A 23,263-nucleotide genomic window follows, 5' to 3' on the forward strand; every position below is an offset into this window, starting at 1 on the left:
ATCTATCAATATCCTGTTGTAATTTTATGCTGTCATTCAACACTCTACAATGCTACCCAATTTTGTGTCATCAGCAAATTTGGATATTTGACTTTTTACGCCATTATCCAAGTCATTAATGAATATTGTGAATAACTGAGGCCTCAAAACGAATCCCTGAGTATCACCATGAGTCATATCCTGCCAGTTTGAGTACTTAGCCATTATTCTATATCTCTGTTTCCTGCCACTTAATTTCTAATCCATGTCAGTAATTTACTTTCAATTCCATGGGCTTCTACCTCAGCTAACAGTCTGTTGTGTGAGACTTCAAGACAATGACAGAATGGAATTAAGGTTAATGGGCTGGACTATGCGCTAAAGCTCCTATCATTAACAGTTTGGAATATTTCCTGAACCTGATATCATGTTAAGCCTTGAAGTCATGGTTGTTTTAAACAATGAATGGTCATTTCAATTTTTCTACATTTTCTGTGCCAGAATACTGGATCATAGTGAAGATATGGACTAGCATTTTAAGACAGTCCTGCAGTGAATTACAAAATAGTCCACAGTCAATAAATTATGAACAGTAGAAGCAGTACAAATTACTTAATGGTAAAAACATTACTGATCGAATAGGATTGGTTTGTCAAACATACTCTTCAATTTGCAGCAGATATAAATAATAAAGCAAATTATTATTTGGAAAATTGAAATTCACTTCAACTGGCATTGTAGTAAGATGGTGATGGAGTAGGATGCTCCAGCCAGAGCTCGTCAGTTCCACCTGTTTCTTTTATCTTTTTCTTTTTTTCTCTCTCTCTTTTCCTTCCTTCTTGTGGCCTTGGACTCCCAGCCCTGGCCTCCAAAGCAAGGTTAGTGGTCAGCGGCTCGCAGTGGGGATGCCAATGACCAGCAGCCCAATGTGAAGTGTGACAGCAGCCAGCAGTCAAACCCCATGGAGGCTACCAATGCTAGTCTGCTACAGAGAGCCCTTGGAGAGAGACTGTGATACTTGTCTTTTTAACTTTGCATCCTGTTTTTTTCTGACCTATGGCTATACTGTTATAGCTGTAAAGTGACTTTTCTTTCAGTTCTCTACTCAGTAACTAAGGATTGTACCTAGGTACTCCATACCTAAGATGATGCCATTTGTTGGTGACATTGTTACACTGTAACTATCTGTAAGTGAAGAATGTATCTATGTATCTTTGTATCTAAGATGGCACTGTAAGTGGTGACTTATAAACTTTAAACTGTACTCATTTAAGTACATGTGACAATTAAGCTAATTCACAATCTTGTGTAGTGACTACAATCATAAAATGGTCAATTGACCATCAAGTGCTTTGGTGTACAGTGCTCAGTTGGCTGGACAGCAGGTTTGTAATGCAGAGTGATGCCAACAGTGTGGATTCAACTCCCACACCAGCTGAGGTTACCATGAAGGTCTCACCTTCTCAACCTCTCCCTTCACCTTAGACATGACCCTCAGGTTAAATCACCACTGTTTTTTCTCTCTCTCTCTCTCTCTCTCTCTCTCTCTAATGAGAGAGCAGCCCTATGGTCCACCAGGATTGTGGTGACTTTACCTTTAATCATGTTTTTAAACAATTTGCATGTTGAGTTCTTTGTCACTTTTCGAACACCACAGCAAAATAGAATAGATGGTAGTGAAAGGGTGAGAATGGATTTCAGTGAAATATGGCAAATGGAAAGAGATAAGAGGGAGAAATAGAAAAGATTACTGGAGAAAATAGAGAAAACATAGTTTTGAAATATTTTCTTTGTTGTTATGGTATTCACTCCCAGGACCAATCATTCCACTTTTCTCCTCTACTCAGTAGATTATTCCTAATAGAGAATTCAAGAGTGTGTCCATACTATCCATTGTCTAACTAAGTGATAGTATCAATAGTACAGGTATCATTTGGACCTCCCTTTTATCTTAATGGGACATCATGGGGATGAATTTATTGGGGCTTTTCCCCTGCAATGTTGTTAAAAACAGCTGCAAAAACCCAGGGGAAAAAGTCATCTACACCATCATTTCTGTGGCTTTTTCACCACAGTTATAATGAAACATCAGGAGAACCACACCACCCTCCCCCCTCAAATCTGCCTTCCAGATAATTTCAAGTATCCCTCTCAAGCACTTCTTCAAAGAAATCTGAGAAAACCTTTTATAGATGAGGCCAAATGCAAATCATTAAGCAGCTTTATTTCATCAATAGTATACAGCAACAGTCTAAGCAAATTTCACATAACCTCACATCTTTCCTTGAAAAATAGATAAAGATTAGTAAACCTTTCAAAGCAGACTCATTTGTTTTTTTTGGCATCACCTTCATGTCTAGACGCTTTCCAACTGTTAAAAATGACCTACTGCATTTTTGTTCCTGCTTTGGGCACTGGGCTGAAGCCTTAAACTTTCTTGTTAGAACCTGATTATCCAATAGTTGTTCTTTCTTTTTCTGAGTAATGATACCATGAAGAGAAGCACAGAACACTTAATTAGAATCAGCCTCACTGCAATGGGTCCAAATGGGTATCTGATACAATGTAGGAACATTTTTACGCTGTCTTCAGTGATGGGCCTGACATGAGGTGATAGATTCTTATGCTGTTAGGTGGAAACAGACTGCGAACTCTGACATTCCTGAAACCAGCTCATACAAATCCTCAATGCCTCCATTTATAAAATAGGCTTTTTACAAACAAATGCAGAAATTCATTTAATTCTAAAAATACGTTTAAAAAACTCAATCTCATGAAGGGAAGGAATCAAAAATCCAACATGTAACATTTGGTAATAAAGGAATAGTGGAACTGAATCACCAAGAATGGGCAACAAGTAGAAGGGGAAAATGACTCATTACGATGGGCCAGGTAGAGAAAAAAGAAGAAATTGAAAGGCCCTTTTGGTCAGGTGGCAGAAAACCGATGGGAAAATGGTAGCATGGAAAGTTGCAATTTCAACTGAGGTGGAGAAGAACAGTATTATGGGTTTGGAGGGTGGTTGGAAATGCAGGAGGTGAGAGAAGAGTATTGATGTGAAATTGGAAGAAGTACGAATTTAATCAAAATAGAAGAGGAGAGTACCAATTTGGAAAGAGGGTGGGAGGGCTACAGGGAAAAGATGGCCAAAATGACCTGAGATTGTCAGTTGATGGTCTTGTGAACTGTGGACAATGACCTGTTGAAAGTCTAAAAGCAACTTTTCTTTGAAGTTTACAAGTATTTAAAATTAACTAAAATGTGTATGTTTTAATATTAAATTCTCATTTTGTTTCTGAAGTGACTTTCAAAGAACACGACCCCCAACCCCTCACCCAACTTTCTGTCTTTAATTCTGGATATTCCCTTCAGGCTTTAATTATTTTTCCTCCTCAAATGGACAGTGAGGAATATTGCCAAGAGCTTAATTCACATGCCAATGTAACTACTTACGTGTGTGCTTGGGCGGTTCCTGAGTTGTCAAATATTGCTAGTTTTCAAAGTCAAAAATCAAAACATCTTCAAGCAGCACTATTTGTGAGGCTTGTTGGAGCATGCATGCATGCATTTGTCAGGCACATAGTTGGAGCACGTAGAAGGATAACTTTGAAGTGTTTCTGACTGAGGTGTATACAATATTTCAAGAAAATAGGGGCATAAAGGTCTAACACGCAAGGAAGAAAACTGAATGGCAACTTATTGCAGACAACTGACAAGTTTTTGGATAGTAAGATGACATTTCATCGAGTTTTATACTGGAGAGCTTGGTTTGTAGCTGACCTGGCCATTGTCTAGTAGCGCATGGCTTTATGTCCAGTATTCTGTATACTTGTACATTTACCCCAGTGAAGCAGCCGAGTCCTAAGCTTCCTCACTATGCCTTCCATTGTCTTTTACCATCTCAAACCATGATAAATTTGTGTGCCCAAAGGCTTCACCTCCACATGCCGTGATGTTATTGCAACTCACCCCTACAATGGTCCACTATCCTTTTCCTCCTGTTAGTGGCCACCCTAATTAATGGTCCCAGTGCACAATGCAGATAGAAAGCAGAGACCTAGTTTCAGTCGAGGTCCGAGTACTGCAGGGGCGCTTCTTGTGAATTGGAAGATCGGATGAGCACACCAACAAGAGGCACAGGCCATTTTAATACCTGGACCTCATGTTGGTTTCCCACATCAGACCCTTGGCCAAATGCTGTGTGTGGGAGTGAGAAATCGTGTAATGACAAGCATCATCATGGTGCAAAGAACATTCCTGCTCCCATGCCACAGAGAAATCTAAAATCTTCATAGACTCTTGCTTACATGGGTGCCTTCTCAGGATACAATTGGCAGCAGCTATGCCTAATATGATCAGCACTGCATACTGCTCACAGCCAGAGTTAAGAAAAACAAATCAAGTTGGTCTGACAATATTTCTAGACCCCAGCTTTCAATTATTCCTGAGGTTTTTACTGCCTCCAAGTAAGCTTCCCAAACCAAAGAGTAAAAGAAATTGCAGCCAGCAAGAAGGTGCAGCATGAATGTGGAGGTAAAGCCACTGCCACAGTTTGAACCTCTAAGCAACCCATACTTGGCAGATAGGAAAGCGTTAAAATCAGAGTTAAAGAATCTACTTCAGAGGAGACACTTTAGAAGCGAATAGGCATCAAATTAAGATTTAACAAAGACATATTGGAACCACTCAACCATGAAAGTGTTTCTCACAATCATCTGGGAGTAGGTTAGGAATGCTGTCTCACAGATTAGTCCAAAAACATTTGACATACTATACTTACAGAATCATCCGTAATAGTCAATAGCGCAAACTCCTTCCTGGTTATGTCCTGCCTCACCACACATTGGACTCACTGAAGTGGAAACATAGTGATTGATATACATTCAAATAGGAGTGGCATCTTAACATTGATCCCAAATCCCAGGGGGTTTCATGGTTTCAGAAAAAACATAGGAAAGGGGTTTTTCAGTTAATTACCACTTATGAGCATGGCACACAACATACAGAAATGCCATCCTTACTGAGTTGGAAGGGGCCTGGTGGACACAGCTACCAGACTAGGATTGCAGAATGTGGTGCAAGAACCAACCTCATCCTCACCAATCTACCAATGACTTAAGTGTCTAACCATGATAGTATTAGTAGGAGTGACCACCGCACATTTCTTCTAGAATCTAAGTTCCCTTCTCACTAAAGGTCCCCTCCAACATATTTTGTAGGATAATTAAAGAAGAAATTTAGGAGCCTCAAAACTGGGCATCCATAAGATGCTGTGGGCCAAAAGCAGCAGCAGAATTGTAGTCTACCACAATTTATAACGTTATAGTCTGGTATATCCTCATTATTACATCACCATCCAGCAAAATAAACTAGTTAAATAGTGTAGAAAAACATGCTAGAAGCAGAACCTCAAGGTAGTACCTGAAAATGAGTTGCCAATATGGTGAAGCTACAATACACATCCACGTGCACATGAACCAGCTGAAACTGCACACAAAAATCATAACAATCCAATAATCAATGGATAAAATTAAGGCTCTGCAATTGGACCATGTCCAGTTAATGATAGTGGAAGGAAAAGACTGGAGCTGCCTAGTGGCTGATCCATCTTGTTCTCCTCTTGGTTTCACTACCATGACATATGCCAATCTGATTCACTGACATATCATCTGATGTAAAGAAACAGTTGAGTGCAGTAAACCCAGCAAAGGCCACGTGTCCTGACAACATTCTGGCTGCAGTATTATGAACCTATTCTTCAAAACTCATATCACCTCCTGTGCTTCTCTAGTACAGCTATGTTTCTAGCATCTATCAGACAATGTGGTACATTGCCAATTATGTCCTTTCCACTAAATGTAGGACAAAGGCAGCCTGGCTAAGTACCAACTATCTTTAGTTGCTTCATCAATGACCTTCTTTCTATCAGAAGGTTAGAAATCAGTCTGTTGACTGACGATTGTGCATTATGCAGCTCCATTTGTCATTCCGGAGATACTGAAGCAATCCGGGGCTATGCAGCAAGAGCTGGACAATATCCAGGCTTGGGCTGATAGTGACAAAAAACATTAACTCCACAAGTGCTAACCAATGGCCACAACAACATGATGACTCAGTGACTAGCACTGCTGCCTTACAGTGGGCTTGATTCCAGCCTAGGGTGATTGTGTGGAGTTTGCACATTCTCTCCATATCTGCATGGGTGTCGTCTGGGTGCACCGGTTTTCTCGCATAGTCCAAAGATGTGCACATTAGGCCATGTTAAATTACCCTGTAGTGTCCAGGGATTTGCACGCTAGGTGGATTAGCCATGGGAAATGCCGAGTTATGGGGATGGGGAGCTGGGTCTGGGTGGGATGCAGTTCTGAGGGTCAATGTGGACATGATGGGCCGAATAACTTCTTTCCACACAGTAAGTATTCAAGGATTCTAACATCAACAGCAATAATGTAACAATTTTCCTTTGACAAACAACAACATTACCATTGTCAAATCTTCCATTGGCATGTTGGAATTTTCACAAAGCTGGTTTCTTCTTTCTAAAAGCTGTTCCTTTTCTCAAACATACAATGTCCTTGGTTTTCTTCAGAGGGGTAATAAACCACCCTCGGTGCTGATTAGTCTGGCTTGGTACAGAGATTTAAGGGTATTGAGAGGCCTCTTTGTTTATATGTAAACAGATGAGACTTCAGGCCAAAGTGGTCATGTTTTAGAAGTGACCTGTATAATGAAAGGGGAGTGGCCAGCTCTCTAGCTGAGCAGTTCAGCCAGAACTAGTTGGGAGCTCAACAGTGAGCTGTGTGGAAACAAAGTCTCTCTCTGTCTCTGTCTCTGCCCTTCTAACTTCAACCTGTAAGCATCTGTTCCATGTTTTAGCTGTGTTTCAAGAGGGTTTGCTTATTGGGACTGTTGTGTATATTCAGAATAGTATAATTAAGTTTAATTTGGAAAGACTGAGTTCTGTAGGGGTTTTTTATTCTGTCCTTTGTGTTTCATTATATAATTTTGTGAATACATTTTTGTCTGTTTTTAAAACCTGGTATTCATCCTTGCTAACTTACTCTGGGTAATTTTCACTGTGTACTTATTGAAACAAATTGCAAAGTTATGATTTGGGCTTCCTGCTTTAGAATGTTTTGAGAGGTCTGGCCTAGTCCATAACAGAGTTTACCAAGGCTCAAACAAAATTGCCAAGGCTTCAAAAGCAATTCAAAGGCTAGATACTCTGTGGTGAATTCAACACCTCCAAAAAGGAGAAGTTGGAAAATATATGGAATACGCTATGCTTGTCTGGATTATAGCACCTGTACCAATACTCAAAAATATCCTGCATAAAACACTAATCATGAACTTAATCATTCATTCCCCCACCCATCAATAGGCCATGCAGTCTGTATTATTCACAACATGTATTGCAGTGAGTGACCAGGGCTTTACTACCCAAACATGTGACTTTCAGCTCCGAGCTGATCAAAAGCAGAACATGCTTGGGAACATCTTCTCCTCCAAAATTCTCTCCAAGTTTTACGTCACCCTTCATCATAATTGAATCGAAATCCTGAAACTTCCTACTTAAGAGTACTGTGGAAATACCTTCATTATTTGGGTTCCAGTGGTTAGGCCACTGTCACCTGCTCAAGCACAACAATGGGTGGCCTTGCCCAGGTGGATCTCATTGACTATGAGATCCTTGATTGGGGTTGTTGACCCAGGTCAATCAGGGAGCCCTGGCTGACAGATACCAGTTTATTTCACAAACTTACTTCAAATAGCAAGTATGGTCTTATTAACGTGAAGTTTATCCGAACAATCAGATGACTTTATAGTCTGGACATCTAAACATAGCATATTTTAGTAGCCTGATTATAGGAGTCACTGCTAGGAATTCCGACAAAATTATATTTGGTTTTCAGAGTTCATTGCAAATGAAGTATGAAGTTTAATATTAAGTGAACTGTGTGGTCAGCAATGCAGATGCAGGATGTATATTTTTGATGAAAATACAGTGACACATTGGCAGATTACATTATGTGTTACATGTTATAATACACTTGGTGTTTAACAAAAGTGTATCATTTCTTGAATGATAAGTGATTAGGGCCCAGATTCAGGATAAGTTAGGCTGAATTGAGAACTGTTTAATTTTTTTCACTGGACTGAGTTCCAGGATTGCTGCCCCCATTCCTGTTTCTGACAAATTTTGCTGGTATGGGATAAGCATGTGGTTAGTGAAGCCACATGCAGCACTTCCACCCTTACTATCAGCTCACCAACACCCAACAACTTTTGTGGAGGTGGGTCCCTTCCACAAATGTATGTGATTCACAGGCCCTCAAGCACAGTCACAAACCATAGGGAAAAGTCAAGTCTTTCATGGGAAACAAAGAAAGAACGATCATATAATCCTGATACATACTATTTGCAAAAACAAATAAATATCTCTATTGTATCTATTTCAAGCATTAAATGCTGTATGCTCTGATTGCATAATTGATCAGAGGACTCTGTCCTCCTAAGGCAGTTTGACCACTATAACCAAAGTTAAGTATTGTGGTTGCTAGAGATCTGAAATAAAAACACAAAGTTTGAAGTTTGGGAGAAGGTTTGTAGCTCGGGTGCTCGTTGTTGTGGCTCTGTTCGCCAAGCTGGGAATTTGTGTTGCAGACGTTTCGTCCCCTGTCTAGGTGATATCCTCAGTGCTTGGGAGCCTCCTGTGAATCTGTGGATGAGTGCTATGCCTCTAGGAATTCCCTGGCTGTTCTCTGTTTGGCTTGTCCTATAATAGTTGTGTTGTCCCAGTCGAACTCATGTTGCTTGTCATGACAAGCAACATGAGTTCGACTGGGACAACACAACTATCATAGGACAAGCAAACAGAGAACAGCCAGGGAATTCCTAGAGGCATGGCACTCATCCACAGATTCAATCAATAAGCACATCAACCTGGACCCAATATACCGACCACTGCAGCGGACAGCTGGAACTGACAACCGGAAGCGGCAGAGACAAATCACTATAAATGCCGGAGGAAACATCACAGAAGCCCTTCACAGGAGGCTCCCAAGCACTGAGGATGTCACCTAGACAGGGGACGAAATGTCTGCAACACAAATTCCCAGCTCGGCGAACAGAACCACAACAAAAACACAAAGTGCTGGAAACACTTAGCAGGTCTCACAGTTAATGCTTTGAGTCCAATACGACTCTTCTTCAGAAGAAAACACAAAAACTCCACCAACGCTGCTGTGAGGGCTGGCTGCAAGGGAGTACAGCTGAAGGCAATAGAAGTGCGAGACAGTGAAGAGATGTCCAAGAAGAATAAAGAAAACTCTCTGAGAAGGAGCAAATGAGCAGCAATCTCTCTCTTGGTGGTCTTGCAGCTCTTCAGCATCTCTAGGGAGTCATGAACTACTTCAGTTTCACTGATCAAAGGTTTCCCAGCCTGTCAGTTTCACTGATGAAGTCTTCCCATTGTGCTCTTATCTCAATGTATCTGAAGAGTTCCAGACAAGTCAGGAAATAGGTTTGTTCCTTGTTGTTGAGATTTCTTGAGTAAAACAGAACTTAATTGTCAATTCAAATATTTAAATACCTTACCCTACAACTTCACTTGCCTTCAAACATGCCCAACTGACAACTGAACAGAGTGGGATAATGTCTATAGACTTATATGATGTCACCTACAGGGGGATTTGCCTCCCTGTACCCACTCAAATCCTTTGCAGGTAAATGTTCTATCCACTGTCAGCAATACCACTTAAAGTCTGTTAGTTTTATTACTATAATGTATTATAATGATGCTGACTTCCAATGTACTCTGTCCAGTAAAATAAAACCTTTAAAATACAAATATTACAATAACTCCGCATTATTATGTTTTGTAATTTTAAAACTGGGTCATTTGTATCATCAGAACATGATTCTGGGCATGAGAAAGTATTTCAAACAGTGATGAGTTTCCATTTTAAACTCAATACAGAAGGGGATTTGAGATAATCTTTATGACTGCATAACTGTAATAAAGCAATAATTTGAAAAGCTGATTAAGTTGTTAAAATGAAATTATAGGTATTCCAAGGTATCTGATCTGAATGACTGCCAACTCCATTAGTGACCATAAAGTGAAATAGACGTGTATAAATCATGGAGGTAGCCAGAATATGCTAAGCAGACTAATGATGGAAGAAGTAATTTTGACATGCCTTTATGGAGGCGGAAGAAAGGAGAAAAAGGAGTTAAATTGTCAAATGATGTCAATGCATTAGGGGAGTTCTATTCAGCTAAAAGTTGGAAATTCTGTGAACTGCAAGCATGTTAGGGATAGCCTACAAGAGGACACATGCAAATGGAATGACAGGATAAGTGGGAGCTGAAATTTAATGCAGAGAACTGTGAAGTGATTCAGTTTGATAGGAAGAATGCGAAGTGGCACAATATAAACTAAAATGTACATTCTAAAGGCACAGTTCTGGACCAGAGAGAACTGAAGGGTTATATGTACCTTTGAAGATGGGTAAATTGGAAAATTTGCAGGCTAAAAAAGCACTCAGGATCCCAAGCTTTTAAACTAGGACACAGATGAAAACTACTCCTTTTGGTGGATGCGTTGAGAACCAAAGGTCCAATTTTAAGGTGATTGGCCAAAACAAAAGCAATGATGACACAAGGAAAGAATATTTTCAAAATGCAGTGAATGATTAGGATCTAGATTACAATGCCTGAGCGTGTGATGGATGAATACTCTATCAAGGATTTCAAAAGATAATTGGATAACATCTGAAGATAAAATATTTGCAAGGCTAATAGGGAGAAGGTAAGGGAGTGGGACAAGGTGAGTTGCTTTTCCAGACAGCCAATACAGACCACATAATCTTCTGTACTGTAACCATTATCTGATTCCATGAAAATTAACAGATGGCCACTGACAAAATTACAGAAGATTATATATAAAAATCATGATCCTTTTTCATTAAAGCCCTGTTGCCTGTAATGGTAATACTTTAGCATAAGCAAGATTATGTTGCTGTCCCTGTGGTTTTTACAGCAGAAACAGTGGCATTACAGAAGAAGTTGACTGAAAGTTCTTCTGGCCATAGCAAGGGGCAGGGTACAGGATTGAGTGACTAGTGTTCCAACAATGATATATTAAAACCACATTTCCTGTGTTCTCCTGAAGATTTGCAGAGAAACAGTGGAATTGGTAGAAGTCTGTATGCAGTCCCCAGCCCATCTAGGAATCTGGAAACAATAAAGATAATACAGTAGAATAGGAGTAAAAAATACAAGATCTTGTTGAGGAATTATCAGTGAATTGGCGTGGCTCATGAAATTTGATCATTTTGGAACTCCACTTTATCCAGGCCACTCCATATTCTGTAAGTTTCCATCAGATCCCCCTTCATCCTTCTAAACTCGATCAAGAACACACCCAGATTCTTCAAATACTCCTTATGTGACAAGCCCTTCATGCCCCGGGATCATTCTTGTAAACCTCTCTGCACCCCTGCAAGGCCAGCACATTCTTCCTTAGATACGGGACTGAGTTAGAACACTAAGCATCAACTCTCAACCTCTTAACATTATACTTTTAGACACTTTATGCTATTTATTATTAATACTTATACTTAAATTGTGCATTATTGTTTTCAAAAAATTCAAATAATCTCATACAACGAATTATTTTGAATTAGAATCAGTATTGTTTTGACATAACAAAGACTGTGGAGTTTTGTAGCGCAGAGGGAGTGTCTCTACTGCTGGTCCAGAAAGTCCAGTTTCAAGTCCCACCATCCCTGGAGCTGTGTCATTATATGTCTCAACAGATTGATTAAAAACAACTTTTAAAATAGACTATTCTGAATGTAACAGCTTTTGCTTTGTAGTGGATGTCATGCCTTGGGATCTTAAATATCCAACTGAATCAACATAATAGCAGGCGGGTCTGAATTTTATCTCTCTTTGAAAGGTCAAATCAGCCTGTTATAATATGTAGAATTCTTATGCCTCAGAAACTGAACACAGACAGGGTGTTTGCCAAAAGAAAATCTATGCAGTCATGCAGCTGCTCTGAGGACACACACACACACACAGCGATCAGTGTGCAAATGCCTTTTGCAGCATTGACATCCTGTTCCACAAGTCACTGCTGCATATGAAAATAAAATTAGCAAAATAGTACTCACCATCAGATTCTCAAGGGCAATTAGGGGTGCGCAATAAATGTTGGGTCTACCCAGCAAGGAACTCACCCCATGAACAATTACATAAAATATTTTTAAAATTGCTTGTCTGATCAGCATGAGGATGGAAAGGTTTTACATGCTCCCAAAGACCCATAAAACATAGGAGGAGAATTAGGGCATTCAGTCTTTGGATTCTGCTCTACCATTTGATCATTGCTGATATGTTTCCCAAGCCCATTCTACTGCCTTCTCCCAATAACCCTTGATCCCCTTACTAATCAAGAACCTAACTCTGTCTTAAAGACACTCAATGACTTGACCTTTACAACCTTCTGTGGCAATGAGTTCCACAGATTAACCACCCTCTTGCTGAAGAAATTCCTCCTCATCTCAGATCTAAATGGTCAGTCCCTTCACTTTGAGGCTCTGCCTTAGATTCTAGTCTCTCCTACTCCTGGAAACATCTTCTCCATGTCCAGTTTATCCAGGCCTCTCAGTATTCTATAGGTTTCAATCAGATCACCCTTCATCCTTCTAAGCTCTTGTCAAGCACAGATCCAGAGTTCGCAATCAAACCTTATATGACAAGCCCTTCATTCTGGGATTATTCTTGTAAACCCCCCTGGATCCCTTCAAGACCAGCACATCTTTCCTTTGATATGGGACCCCAAATGGCTCACAATATTCCAAATGCAGTCTGATCAGAGTCTTCTCCAGCCTCCGCAGTACATCACTGATCTTGTAGTCTAGCCTTCACACTGAATGCTGACATTGCATTTGCCTTCCTAACTGCCAACTGAACCTATACGTTAACTTGAACAGAATCCTGAACTCGGACTCCAAAGTCCCTTTGTGCTTCCGATTTCTTTCCCTGTTTAGAAAATAGTCTGCGCCTCTATTCTTCTTACCAAACTGCAGACTCTCCTGCTTGCCCGCATTGTATTCCACCTTCACCTCTTTGCCCACTCTCCTGGCCCATCCCAAGTCTTTCTGAAGCCTACCCACAACACTACCTGCCTCTCCATTCATCTTTGTGCCATCTGCAAACCTAGCAACAATTCCCTCAGTTCCTCTTCTAGATTGTTAATATATAATGTTTATAGTTGTGGTCCCAATGTGGACCGCTGTTGAAATCAACTAGTCACTTGCTGCCATCCTGAAAACAATCCCTTTATCCCAATTTTTTTTTGTTTTCTGCTAATGTCAGTACCTTACCACTAACACCATGAGCTCTTATCATATTTAGCAGCCTCCTGTGTGGCACCTTGACAAAGGCCTTTTGAAAATCCAAATAAGTCATGTCCACTGGCTCTCCTTTGTCGAACCTGCTCATTACCTCCTCAACGAATACTAACAGATACTCTAATGCAACAGTGTTAATTCTATACTGGAAGTCAAAATGAGAAGGAATGTGTTGTATAACACCAAACTATATTGGCCTCAAAGAAAGCTGAGCAGCAATAAGGGAAGGAGTTGGTCAAGGCACTGAGTGAACCATGCTTATTCTGATAATAAAAAATGATTGTCTTATCAACTTAGGCAAGAAGGGTTAGTCTTACAATCCAAAAGTTCAACATCCTAGGCAAATCTGACAATAAAAATAACATCCCTGCATTGTCAAAATATTCAAATTAATCACAATTAATGTCCATGAAGGGACATTATGTATGTTAAATCTCCAATCTTCATCTGGAAATGTTCCAAGGACAGAGACATGGTTGTAATGTTGCTGAATTAGTAATCCAGAAGCCCAGGTTAATGCTTTGGGGTCATTAGTTCAAACCCCACTGCACCAGCTGGTGGAATTTAAATTTAATTATTTAATAAATCTGGCATTAGAGGCTAGTCTTATCTTTCAAACTAGCAGATTGTTGTAAAACTCATCCAGTTTAATAGTGACCTTTAGTGACAGAAACTTGCTCTCTAACTTGGTCGTGCCTGCATGAGACTTCAGACCCACAGCAATCTGGTGAACACGAGCTGCCCTCCGAAATAGGCTGGCAAGCCATACAGTTGTATGGAACAGTAACAGTAAAGTAAAAGAAAACTATGCAGCCTTGATCTTTAGGCACCAAAAATGACTATGGTACACACTGCCCAGTGAGATTTGCAAAGTCCTCCTAACATCTTGGGGGCTTATGCCAAATTTGGCACAGTTGTCCCACAGACCAACTGAGTAACAATCTGACATAGTTATAATTACTAAATTCCTTACAGCCAATGCTCCAGGCACCACCATCAAAATCCCTGGGGATTTATTGTCCCACTAGCAGGACAGACCCAGGAGAAGTGGCAGCACAGTGGTATTCAGTCAGCAGGGAGATATTCTGGAAGTCCATAAAAAGATTAGAAACACCACGAGGTCTCATGGCATCATGCTGATTGTCAACTGATGAAATAGTGCTCCCCCAAATTGGACATGACTTGAAAGAATCCCTGAGGATAGCAAGGGCACAGGACATACTCAGAGTGGGGACCTTCTATAGCCTTTACCAACATTGTCTCAGTATCACCACGATTGACAAAGGTCCAAAAAACAAAGCTGCCAGGCACGGTGTTTGGAAAGTGATGAAGGATGTGTTGTTGATGGCATGTTCATGACAGAAGGGAAAGGATGTATTCATGTATGTTGCATTGACCAGTATTTATAAAGTCTTCTCCTTGAGAGTTGGGATTATCGCTTGTAACTGCATGACAGATGTCCTTGTACCCTTTTCAGGTTTCTGGGGTTCCTCTTGCTAAATCCCTTTGGAGGGGATTTTCCTTTTCTGAAATGTCCATAATAAAGCTTCTGTTTGAGGCAAGGTTATGCAGCATACAATCATAATTATTGAAATCTCACTGTGTGATGACACAGGGTTGCATGGAACTTGTTTGAAGCACCAAAAGTTTTATTTTCATTCTTTCATGGAATTTTAGCGCTGACCAAGCCAGCCTTTATTATCCATTCCTAATTGCCTACGAGAAGTTAGTGGTGAGTTGCCTTCTTGACCTATTTCAGTTCATGTGGTTTAGGTACACCCACAGTGCTGTTAGGGAAGGAGGGAGCTTCATGAATTTGAGCCAGTAACCGTGAAAGAATGGCAATCCTGTTCCAAGACAGGATGCTGAGTTTGATGGGGAACTTACATGTCCTCGTGTATTTACTGCTCTTGACGGCTAGGCTGAGAGGTTTGGAAGGTGCTTCCTAAGCAGTTTTCTAAAGTTGCTGTACTGCATCTTAGGACATAGAACAGTACAGCACAGTACAGGCCCTTCGGCCCAAGATGTGCTGAGCATTTATCTTAATCTAAAACCAACCTAACCTACTCACCCCTCAATTCACTGCCATTCACGTGCTTGTCCAGCAGTCACTGGAGGGGAAATGAGGAAACTGGAGAAATCTGAGTTCATCCCTTGTGGTTGGAGGGTTCCGAGGCGGAAGATGAGGCGCTCTTCCTCCAGTCGTCATGTTGCTATGGTCTGGCGATGGAGTCCAAGGACCTGCATGTCCTTGGTGGAGTGGGAGGGGGAGTTGAAGCGTTGACCCCACCACCAAGGATATATTTCCCTCCCCTCCCCTATCAGCGTTCTGAAAAGACCACTCCCTCCGTGACTCCCTCGTCAGGTCCACATCCCCCACCAACCCAACCTCCACACCCGGCACCTTCCCCTGCAACCGCAAGAAATGCAAAACTTGTGCCCACACCTCCCACCTTACTTCCCTCCAAGGCCCCAAGGGATCCTTCCATATCCGCCACAAATTCACCTGCACCTCCACACACATCATTTACTGCATCCGCTGCATCTGATGTGGCCTCCTCTATATTGGGGAGACAGGCCGCCTACTTGCGGAACGTTTCAGAGAACACCTCTGGGACACCCGGACCAACCAACCCAACCACCCTGTGGCTCAACACTCCCCTCCCTCCACCTTGTCTCAGTCCCAATCCTCGAACTCAGCACCACCTTCCTAACCTGCAATCTTCTTCCTGACCTCTCCGCCCTCACCCCCACTCCGGCCTATCACCCTCACCTTAATCTCCTTCCAACTATCGCATTTCCAACGCCCCTCCCCCAAGTCCCTCCTCCCTACCTTTTATCTTAGCCTGCTTGGCACACTTTCCTCATTCCTGAAGAAGGGCTCATACCCGAAATGTCGATTCTCCTGCTCCTTGGATGCTGCCTGTTCTGCTGCATTTTTCCAGCAACATATTTTCAGTTCAGCATTCAAATTCAACATTCCAAAATAAATCACTTTACATTATCCAGGTTGAACTCCATCTACCATTTCTCAGCCCAGCTCTGCATCCTGTCAATGTCCTGTTGTAGCCTGCAACAGACCTCGACACTATCTACAATACCATTGACCCTTGTGTCATCAGCAAACTTACTAACCCAACCTTCTCATTCTTCATACAAGTCATTTATAAAAACTACAAAGAACAGAGGCCCAAGAACAGAGCCCAGCGGGACACCACTTTCCATCCAAAACCTCTTGCTGTATTCTTTCGGCCAGCCAATTCTGTATCCAGACAGCCAAATTTCCCTGTGAACCATACCTCCTAACTTTCTGAATGAGTCTACGGTGGGGAACCTTGTCAAATGCCTTACTGAAATCTACATACACCACTTCCACTGCTCAACCTTCGTCAACTTGTCTCATCACATCCTCAAAGAACTCAATAAGAGTTGTGAGGCATGATCTGCTCCTCACAAAGCCATGCTAACTATCTTTAATCAAACTATGTTTTTCCAAATAGTCATAAATTCTATCTCTCAGAATCCTTTCCAATACCTTGCTTATCACAGACGTAAGACTGACTGGTCTGTTATTCCCAGGGATTTCCTTATTCCCTTTCTTGAACAGAGGAACAACATTTGCCTCCTTCCAGTCATCTGGTACTACTCCTGTGGGGAGTGAGGATGCAAAGATCATCGCCAGAGGCGCAGCAACCTCATTCCTCGCTTCCCGTAGTAACCTTGTATATATCGGATCTGAGGAGAAAGTGAGGTCTGCAGACGCTGGAGATCAAAGCTGAAACTTTATTGCTGGAACAGCACAGCAGGTCAGGCAGCATCTAGGGAACAGAAGATTCGACGTTTCGGGCACATGCCCTTCTTCAGGAATGAGCAGAGAGTGTTCAGCAGGAGAAGATAAAAGGTAGGGAGGAGGGACTTGGAGGAGGGGCGTTGGAAATGTGATAGGTGGAAAGAGGTCAAGGTGAGGGTGATAGGTCGGCGTAGGGTGGAGGCGGAGAGGTCAAGAAGAAGACTGCAGGTCAGGAAGGCGGTGCCGGGCTGGAGGGATTCGGCTGAGACAAGGTGGGGGGAGGGGGGATGAAGAAACTGGTGAAGTCCAAGTTCATCCCCTGTGGTTGGAGGGTTCCCAGTCGGAAGATAAGACGCTCCTCCTCCGACCGTCGCGTTGTTGTGGTTTGGCGGTGGATGAGTCCAATGACCTGCATAACCTCGGTGGAGTGGGAGGGGGAGTTGAAATGCTGTGCTACAGGGTGATTGGGTTGGTTCGTCCGGGTGGCCCAGAGGTGCTCTCTGAATCGCTCCGCAAGTAGGCGGCCTGTCTCCCCAATATAGAGGAGGCCACACCGGCTGCAGCGGATGCAGTAGATAATGTGGGTGGAGGTGCAGGTGAATCTGTGGCGGATATGGAAGTTTCCTTTGGGGCCTTGGAGAGAAGTGAGGGGGGAGGTGTGGGCGCAAGTGTTGCACCTCCTGCGGTTGCAAGGGAAGGTGCCGGGAGTGGAGGTTGGGTTGGTGGGGGGTATGGATCTGACAAGGGAGTCGCGGAGGGAGTGGTCTCTACGGAAAGCTGATAGAGGAGGGGAGGGAAATATATCCTTGGTGGTGGGGTCCGTTTGGAGGTGGCGGAAGTGACGGCGGATGATGCGCTGTACATGGAGATTGGTGGGGTGGTAGGTGAGGACCAGTGGGGTTCTGTCCTGGTGGCGGTTGGAGGGGCGGGGCTCAAGGGCGGAGGAGTGGGAAGTGGAGGAGATGCGGTGGAGGGCATCGTCGATCACGTCGGGGGGGAAATTGCGGTCCTTGAAGAAGGAGGCCGTCTGTGTTGTGCGTATTTTGAACTGGTCCTCCTGGGAGCAGATGCGGCGGAGACGAAGGAATTGGGAGCATGGGATGGCGTTTTTACAGGGGGCGGGGTGGGAGGAGGTGTAGTCCAGGTAGCTGTGGGAGTCGGTCGGTTTGTAGTAGATGTCCGTGTTGATTCGGTCGTCTGAGATAGAAACAGAAAGGTCTAGGAAGGGGAGGGAGGAGTCCGAGACTGTCCAGGTGAATTTGAGGTCGGGGTGGAAGGTGTTAGTGTAGTGGATGAACTGTTCAACCTCCTCGTGGGAGCACGAGGTAGCGCCGATACAGTCATCAATGTAGCGGAGGAAAAGATGGGGGGTGGGGCCAGTGTAGTTGCGGAAGATGGATTGTTCCACATACCCTACAAAGAGGCAGGCATAGCTGGGGCCCATGCGGGTGCCCATGGCTACTCCTTTTGTTTGGAGAAAGTGGGAGGATTGGAAAGAAAAGTTGTTCAGGGTGAGGACCAGTTCAGTCAGTCGAAGGAGGGTGTCGGTGGAAGGGTACTGGGTGGTACGGCGGGAAAGGAAGAAGCGGAGTGCTTTGAGTCCTTCGTGATGGGGGATGGAGGTGTACAGGGACTGGATGTCCATGGTGAAGATGAGGCGTTGGGGACCGGGGAAGCGGAAATCCTGGAGGAGGTGGAGGGCGTGGGTGGTGTCACGGACGTAGGTGGGGAGTTCTTGGACTGACCCTGGGAACTTAACTTGATGCTTCCCAGAATTTCCAGCACATCCACTTCCTTAATATCAATCTGTTCAAGCCTATTAACCTGGTCCACGGTGTTTTCACTATCAACAAGGTCCCTCTCTCAAGTGAATAATGAAGCCAAAAACTCATTTAGGGCCTCCCCTACCTCTTCAGACTCCAGGCACAAATTCCCTCCACTAGCTCTGATCACTCCTACATTGTCTTTGATCATTCTCTTATTCTTCACGTGTATGTAGAACGCCTTTGGGTTTTCCCTAATCCTTCCACCAAGGCTTTATCGTGCCCCTTCCGAGCTCTCCTCATTCCATTTTTGAGTTCTTACCTAGCTACCCTGTAATCCTTTAAAGTTGTGCCAGATTCTTGCTTCCTCAACCTTAAGTAATCTTCCTTCTTCCTCTTGATGAGAAACTACTCTGCTCTTGTCATCCAAGGCTCCTTCACCTTACCATTCCTTGCCTGTTTCAGTGGGACAAAGTTATCAACACTTGCAACAATGCTCCTTAAACAGCCTCCACATTTCTGTTGTGCATTTCCCGTAGAATCACCCATAACAACAACTGTTACATCTGCTGTCCAATCTGTTCTTCCATCTCTCTGCTGTTATTGGGGGGGTCTATAGAAAACCTTCAATAAAGTGACTGCTCCTTTCCTGTTACTGACATCCACCCATACTGAATCAGTAGACAAATCCTCCTCAACAACCTTCTTTTCTGCAGCTGTGATGCACTGTCTAAGTAACAATGCTACTCCCCAACCTCTTTTACCCCTCTTCCTGTTCTTTTTAAAAGATCTAAACCCTGGAACATTTAGCAACCATTCCTGCCTCTGTGAAAATCATGCCTGCTTTATGGCCACAACATCATAGTTCCAAGTACTGATCCATGATCTAAGTTCATCACTCTTATTTCTAACACTCCTTGCATTGAAACAGACACACTTTAACCCATCCCTTTGTCCTTCCTGACAGACTCTTTGCATTCTATTTCTGCCCATTCAACAATTACCCTCTCCTCTGATTTGTATCTTTGGTTCCATTCCCCTGCCAAACTAGTTCAAACCCTCCCAAAGTGCTCTCGCAAATCTCCCGCCTAGGACATTGGTGCCCCTCCAGTTTAAGTGCAACCCATCCTTCATGTACAGGTCCCACCTTCCCCAGAAGGCACCCCAGTGATCTACGTATCTGAAGCCCTCCCTCCTGCACCAGTCCTGTAACCACGTGTTTAGCTGTAGTCCCTCCCTGTTCCTCGCCTCACTAGCATGTGGCACTGGTAGTAATCCTGAGATTACTACTCTGCTCGTCCTGCTTTTTAGCTTGCACCCTAACTCCCTGAAATCGCTTTTTAGATCCACATCCCTTTTCCTGGCTATGTCATTGGTGCCAATGTACACCACGGCTTCTGGCTGCTCATCCTCCCCCTTCAGAATCTTGTAGACATGATCAGAGACATCCTGGACCCTGGCACCTGGGAAGCAAAATACCTTCCAGGAGGCTCGTTCACAACCACAGAATCTCCTGTCCGTTCCACTAAATATTGAGTCTCCTACCACTAGTGCTTTTCTATTCTCCCCCCTTCCCTCATTTCCTTCTGAGTCACAGAGCCAGGCTCAGTGCCAGAAACCTGGCCACTATGGCTTTTCCCTAGTAAGTCACACCCCACACCCCCAATAGTATCCGAAACAGTACACTTATTATTAAGGGAACAGCCACAGGGGATCCCTGCACTGTCTGCATATTCCCTTTCTGTCCCCTGACTGTAACCCATCTACTTTTTTCCTGTACTGAGATGAGACTACCTTCCTGTAACTTCTAGTATCCCCTCAGCCTCCCAAATGATCCAAAGTTCATCCAGCTTCAGCTCCAATTCCCTAATGTGGTTTCCAAGGAACTGGTGTTGGGTGAACTTCCTGCAGATGAAGTCAGTGGGGACACTAGTGGTCACCCTTACCTCCCATATTCTATAGGAGAAGCAGTCAACTTCCCTAACACCCATTTCCACTGTTCTGAATTCCCAAAGAGACTATTGAGAAGAAAAAAAAACTAGTAACCTTACTGAATCGGCACACAAAACCTTTTGTTTTGGTTAGAGGAGGAGGATGGGTGGGATTCAATACCTAAGTAGTGTTTCAGGTAAAGCAACTGCCCAAATATATTACCTCACTTACTCAACAGTCTTGAGTCTGCTCCTGCTCAGTGTGTGCTCCGCCTATTCATGAGGTAAGTTATTAAAGGATTAATTTACCTTCCCAGCAGCCCCTGATCCTCACTCTCACTGTTCCCACTGCTGCTGCAATAATGGAGGCTGCTGATCCCGCGAGCTAAGTTTTCAAAGGATTAATTTACCTTCCCAGCAGCCCCCGATCCTCGTTCTCACCGCTCTTGTAGACAGTACATAAGGCTAGCACTGTACATTGGTGTTGGAGGAACTGAATGATGAAAGTTGGGGTGTCAAGCAAGCAGGCTGCTTTGTCCTGGATGGTGTCAAGCTTTATGTGTGTTGCAGGAGTTGCAGTCATCCAGACAATCCAAAAGAACTAGCTTTGGTGAACTTAGTTATTAGTTTTGCACATAAATGGAGCTTATGATTACCATTACTCAATTCATGGTCTGAGAAAAAGTAGGTGTGTCAGCTATGGTAATAAAGGATAGCAAATTAAAGCCATCTGTCAGGAGACATATTCCGTTACATAATACAGTGCTACCAGTTACAAATAGGCCCCTGCATTGAATGAGTGGAATTTGTTACTGTTGACAAACATCATGATTTTGACCAAAGGTGAAGAGAACTCCCTTCAGTATAAAGGCAACTAATTTCTTAAAGCTACAAACAGTCGCCTCCCAATCATGTCTCATTATTAACTCTTGGCAACCGAAGAAATGCCAACAGTGTTGATGGTGCTAGAGTATTATTGTACATTCAACTGTGCAGGATCATTCATAGACCTATGCACATAAAGTTTAAGGATATGGAGCTAAAGTTGTTATGCAGACTGTGCATTTCAAGACTGTAGAGCTGCATGACTGGGGATAATGCAGGATGACAGTTACACTGCTAATCACCACAGACATTGCAAGTATCATAAATATGGAGGACACAAATATCTTTCACTTGGAAGCATTAGGGTCATGAAGGATGCACCTCATCTTGGATAGGCAGCAGTAGGGCATGGTTTCGCCTAACAAATGAGCAGACATATCAGGGCCAATCCGGAATGAGCTGCCAGAGGAAGTGGTGGAGGCTGGTACAATTATAACATTTAAAAGGCATCTGGATGGGTACATGAATAGTATATGGGCCAAATGCTGGAAAATGGGACTAGGTCAGCTCTAATCTTGACTCTGATCTCCAGCATTTGCAGTCCTCACTTTCGCCAGATTGGGATATCTGGTCAGCGTGGATGAGTTGGACCAGAGGGTCTTTTTCCAATCATTATTCCCAATCTTGGTATTTCTTCCTCTTTCATTCCATGAGAGGATAGGGCACTTGGAGAGAAGGCAAAGTACATCACCTCCTTCTCACTGAACCAATGGTGCAAACATTTGTAGCTAAAGTGATGGAATGAAGGTCCAAGCATATATCCAACAGATCTCAGCAGGAAATGCCACCTGTACATGATTTGTGGTGCCTCTGCCAGAAGTTCCCCTGTTTGCCTCTGCATCTCTGTCAGCTCAGTAATGGCTAGGACAATAGGGTCAGCAGGATCCTGTTCTTCAGCAGTCCTCCAATTGTCAGAAATCTCAGCTAGTTCTTTCTTCTGCAGCAATGGGTCTATGTCAATGTTGTGATCACCAGAACATGACCCTAAGTCTATTCTAGACAGATAACCACTGAGGTAAATAGCTCTGTGCTGGTGAAGGGTGAGAACAGAAACCTTGACAGTGCTTCCTCTGAAAATCTCAACTGTTGTCCTCAGAGGTGTGTTAGGCAGGGCATAGACCTAGGACCTCAGGGTATTCTTCTCTTTGTCCTGCTTTGAAAGTGGCATCTTGAAGCTGCAGAGAAAAATAAAAATTTGTTAGTGTTGTGACTCACCATTTTTACTCAAGCTTTCATTAATTCTACTTCTTTCTCCACAGATGCAGCCAGTTTCTCCAACAATTTCTATGACAGAGAAACACTGTCTGGGTGCATTTTAAACATCAGATATTGGAGCCCAGAATGTCCCAATGGAGGGTAGAATGTCTTGCTGACATGCTCAAAATACTTAGCATTTTATCATTTCAAGAATACATAATGAGCTGAGAAGAATATAATTGCATTGAAAAACTTGACACGGAGTGGGAGAGTTTTAATTTCAGAGGCTTAATT

This window comes from Chiloscyllium plagiosum, unplaced genomic scaffold (assembly GCF_037043375.1).
Source record: "Chiloscyllium plagiosum isolate Xiang-an unplaced genomic scaffold, Cpla_swu_hap1 HiC_scaffold_10, whole genome shotgun sequence".
NCBI classification, from domain to species: Eukaryota; Metazoa; Chordata; class Chondrichthyes; order Orectolobiformes; family Hemiscylliidae; genus Chiloscyllium; species Chiloscyllium plagiosum.